The following is a 5,258-nucleotide window of genomic DNA, read 5'->3' as shown; positions in this document are numbered from 1 at the left end:
CACACCAAGGCACATCGTAATTACATTAGCCAAGGTAACAATGAAGGAGAGAATCCTAGAAGCAGCAAGAGATAAGGGGACAGTCACCTACAAAGGAGTTCCCATCAGACTGTCAGCTGATTTCTCAAAAGAGACCTTCCAGGCAAGAAGGGGCTGGAAAGAAATATTCCAAGTCATGAAAGACAAGATTGCTCCCAGATTGCTCCCAGACAAGATTACATCCCAGATTGCTCTATCCAGCAAAGCTCTCATTTAGAATGGAAGGGCAGATCAAGTGCTTCTCAGATAAGGTCAAGTTAAAGGAGTTCATCATCACCAAGCCCTTATTTTATGAAATGTTAAAGGGACTTATCTAAGAAAAGAAGATACAGAAAAAACATGTATAGTAAAAGGACAGCAAACTCACAATTATTAACAACCACACCTAAAGCAAAACCAAAAGAAACTAAGCAAACCACTAGAACAGGAACAGAACCACAGAAATGGAGGTCACATGGAGAGTTAGCAACAGGGGGGGGGGTGGGAGGAGGAGAGGGGGAAAAGGTACAGAGAATAAGTAGCATAGAATATAGGTTGAAAATAGATAGGGGGAGGGCAAGAATAGTACAGGAAATGTAGAAGCTACAGAACTTATAAGTATGACACATGGACATGAACTAAAGGGGGGGAATGTGGGTGGGAGAGGGTGTATAGGGTGGAGGGGAATGAAGGGGAGAAATGGGACAACTGTAATAGCATAATCAATAAAATATATTAAAAAAATAAAACATGCGTATTACAAGGAAAAAAAAAAAGAATGGATTTTCTTACATCTACTTTCCTTTTCCTTCCTACTTGGCACTCAATATCCCATAGAAGACCAGTAGCCTGAGATGAATTTTAGTAAAACTCACAGTACACATGACCCTGGGGAAGATTAGCCCCTGGGGATAAGCTGGTTTTACGGCCAAGACTGCAATTTCTGGCCCCAACATTGATTGTATTACCTGTGTTATACATGCTTATAGAACTATTGTTTACTGCAGAAAATTTAACTGTTTGCAATTATTTATCCATTTGTGATTATTTGATTGATATTTACATCCCCAAATAGACTGTAAATTGAAGGAAAGTTGGGACCATGACTGGTTTTGCTCACCACTACACCCCCAGTACCTAGTCTAATAGGTACTCGGTAATTTTGTGATCAATGACAGAAAGAAAATGCAGGAAGTCCAGAGCCCTAATTCCTGATTTTGGTGGTCTTGTCTTGTGTGACCTTGGGCAGATCATTATACCTCCTCTGAGTCTCAGATACCACATTAGGGAAAGGGTTTTCAACAAGATGGTCATAAAGTGTTCATCCACTTTAAATATCTCATCTATTTAAATATAACGAAAGGATAGAAGATGTCATGATCAGAGGATGGTCCAGAGTGAGCTGGAGGAGAGGCAATACCTGGGGTGGTCAGCTGAGCATCCCCGGGAAAAGTCCAGAGTGAGTCCTGGGAGAAATGTGATGTCTCCAAGCCCATCCAGACTTTGGAAAAATTTTGAAGGGAAAGAATTCTCATTGAGACATTCTTTTACCTTTGTGCATCCCTTTCTCAAATCCCATTTCACATCACCATCATCATCACTATAACATTATCACAGGTCCCACTCTGTCTTTCCTCTAAAACACTGGAATAAACTATTCACCTATAAGTGCAGTTTTAGAAACTTCCTATTACTGTACTCTCCTGCCATCAGGGTTTACATTTTCAACTCAGCCTATTTGGGGAAATGCAGAACTCATTAAATATTTGATAAAGACTAAACTTCAGGTAAGGAAGAGGTACTCTTTTTAGTGGTCAAAGAGAGGCTTATAAATCTCCCTAAATCCTATCCACAGGCCCCACTCTTCTTTCAGCTCTACCTCAGTGGCTGGATCCTAGGACCAGCAGAAAAAGACAAGTGGGCAAACCCAGTCCTACATTCCACTTTTTCATCAAAATCATCCTTTGTACCCTACCTCCCAGGACTGGCACTATGGTGAGGCAAGTGAGGCATTTAATTTGGAAGCAAAATTTGAGTGACAAAAATTCCATAAGCAATATAATATTTTAGTCCTGGTCGGTGTGGCTCAGTGGACTGAGTGCTGGCTTATGGACTGAAAGGCTGCCAGTTCAATTCCTAGTCAGGCCACTTGCAGGTTGCAGGCCAGATCCCCAGTTGAGGGTGTGAGAGAGGCAACCAATCGATGTTTCTCTTGTACATTGATATTTTTCTCCCTCTCTTACCCCCTTCTTTCCCCTCTCTCTAAAAATAAATAAATAAAATCTTTTTTAAAAGGTAATATTTTAATGAAACACTTTAAAATTAAAATTAATGCAAAAATTTATGACAAACTAGGTTTCAAATTTGTCCCTCCAAAACAAAGGGAGGCAGAGCTGCCATGCCAGATGAAATACTTTGCACATTTTATGCCTCAAATCTTTGGAATGTTAAAGTCGAACAAAATAACCTTTGGATTGGGTCTATGGCAATACTGTGTCCCCAAAAAATGTTTGTGAAGATAACAAGGAAGCCATTATTATGACTATTGGATTGAAAATTTAAAACATTTTTAGTTTTTTTTCTTTTTTTAATATGTTTTATTGATTATGCTATTACAGTTGTCCCATTTCCCCCCTTCACTCCCTTCCACCCTGTACACCCTCTCCCACCCACATTTTGCCCTTTAGTTCATGTCCATGTGTCATACTTATAAGTTCTTTAGCTTCTACATTTCCCATACTATCCTTACCCTCCCCCTATCTATTTTCTATCTACCATCTATGCTACTTATTCTCTGTACATTTTCCCCCTCTCTCCTCCTCCCACTCCCTTGTTGCTAACCCTCCATGTGATCTCCATTTCTGTGGTTCTGTTCCTATTCTAGTTGTTTGCTTAGTTTCTTTTGGTTTTGCTTTAGGTGTGGTTGTTAATAATTTGCTGTCCTTTTACTATACATGTTTTTTCTGTATCTTCTTTTCTTAGATAAGTCCCTTTAACATTTCATAAAATAAGGGCTTGGTGATGATGAACTCCTTTAACTTGACCTTATCTGAGAAGCACTTGATCTGCCCTTCCATTCTAAATGAGAGCTTTGCTAGATAGAGTAATCTGGGATATAGGTCCTTGTCTTTCATGACTTGGAATATTTCTTTCCAGCCCCTTCTTGCCTGGAAGGTCTCTTGAGAAATCAGCTGACAGTCTGATGGGAACTCCTTTGTAGGTGACTGTCCCCTTATCTCTTGCTGCTTCTAGGATTCTCTCCTTCATGTTACCTTGGCTAATGTAATTATGATGTGCCTTGGTGTGTTTCTTCTTGGGTCCAACTTCTTTGGGGCTCTCTGAGCTTCCTGGATTTCCTGGAAGTCTATTTCCTTTGCCAGAATCAGGAAGTTCTCCTTTATTATTTGTTCAAATACGTGCTCAATCTGTTGCTTTTCCTCTTCCCCTTCTGGTACCCCTATAATTTGGATGTTGGAACATTTAAAGATGTCCTGGAGGTTCCTAAGCTTCTCCTCCTTTTTTTGAATTCTTATTTCTTCATTATTTCCTGTTTGTTTTTTTTGTCTTCCTTCTGGTCCACTCTATTGTTTTGAGCCCCAGTTTCCTTTCTATCATTGCTGGTTCTCCATGCATCTTCCTTCATCTCTTTTATGGTAACCTGCATCTTTTCATCTAATTTGCACCCAAAATCAACCAATTCTGTGAGCTTCCTGATCACCAGTGTTTTGAACTGTGCATCTGATAGATTGGCTATTTCTTGGTCGCTCCAAAGGATGACTTCTGGGGCACTGATTTGTTCTTCTATTTTAGCCATCTCTCTCTCTTACCCCCCCACCCCTGGTCTGGTCGCTCTTGTTATGGTGAGGGGCGGAGCCTTAGGTGTTCATCAGGGCTGGGCACCCCAGTCGCTAGATTGTGACGTTGTATGTGGGGGCGGGGGCAGGGGCGGGGGCGAACTATGGCAGCAGCCCCACTCTCCTGGGACCTCAGTCCCTTCCCTGGGATCCTGGCCTGTGCGCTCCACCCTGGTCCACAATCACAGCCTCATTGGGTCTGCCAGTTGCCGCTAGCGTACTCAGGGCCCACCCGCTGTGCACCCCAGATGCCTTACGCGCTCCCAGTTGCTTTAGGCACCCAGGTCTCCCCGCGCTCCACGCACTGCGATCCACGCTCGTCTCCATCCCTCCTACCGGTCTGGATGAATGGGTCTACTTCAACTTCTTGGCTGTCCGACTTCCATTCAGATAAATTCTCTATCAGTTCTGGGTATTATTCTACCTCTAAATTGTTGTTATTCTAATCTTGGTTGTGCGTGGAGGTACGGCGCGTCCACCTATGCCTCCATCTTGCCGGAAGTCCCACATTTTTAGTTTTTAATTATTTATTTTTAGAAAAAGGAAGAGAGGGAGAAAAAGAGGGAGAGGAACACCAATGCTCAACTGGGGGTCTTTCCTGCAACCCAGGTACGTGCCCTGACTGGGAATCAAACCAGTAACCTTTTGCTCTCAGTCTGGCACTTAATCCACTGAGCCATATCTGCCATGGCTAAAAACAGTTTTAGACTCTTTTCCTGCCCTGCCATGCTTTAGACACTGCCATGGCTGCCCTCAAACCCCTTGTGCAACCCAAGATTGTGAAAAAGAGGACCAAGAAGTTCATCTGGCACCAGTCAGACTGATCTGTCAAGATTAAGCAGAACTGGCAGAAACCCAGAGGCATTGACAATAGGGTGCACAGAGATTCAAGGGCCAGACCTTGATGCCCACATTGGTTATGGGAGCAACAAGAAAACAAAGCACATGCTGCCCAGTGGCTTTTGGAAGTTCCTGATCCACAATGTCAAGGAGTTTAATGTGCTGCTGATGTGCAACAAACCTTACTGTGCTGTGATTGCTCACAATGTCTCCTCAAAGGACTACAAAGACATTGTGGACAGAGCAGCCCAGCTGGCCACCAAAGTCACCAATCCCAATGCCAGGCTGTGCAGTAAAGAAAATGAATAGACAGATTTATTAACACATGAATGTGTTAATAAAAACATAAAATTCTGCAACCCCTCCCTCATTGTTTAGAGTTAACATCATTATGTTGTATTAGCTGCACCAATAGAAATGCCTTTTTTCTACTAATGTAATTGTTCCCCTTCCCCTTCTCATAAATTCCCATCATCTTTGTCTCCTAATTAAAATGCTATTTAGGCTTCTGCCTGAATCATTGTATTCCAAATAGCTATTGTTTTT

The 5,258-nt window shown here is 42.2% G+C and overlaps 1 pseudogene; it reads left to right on the top strand.

Moving 5' to 3' along the window:
- The first annotated feature begins 4,615 nt into the window (after positions 1–4,615).
- On the top strand, positions 4,616–5,021 carry LOC123810136 (annotated as a pseudogene).
- The last annotated feature ends 237 nt before the right edge of the window (positions 5,022–5,258 follow it).

Source organism: Phyllostomus hastatus, unplaced genomic scaffold, assembly GCF_019186645.2.
Source record: "Phyllostomus hastatus isolate PE091 unplaced genomic scaffold, TTU_PhHast_1.1 phas_scaffold_585, whole genome shotgun sequence".
NCBI classification, from domain to species: Eukaryota; Metazoa; Chordata; class Mammalia; order Chiroptera; family Phyllostomidae; genus Phyllostomus; species Phyllostomus hastatus.
This window is presented reverse-complemented; position numbering and strand designations above follow the sequence as displayed.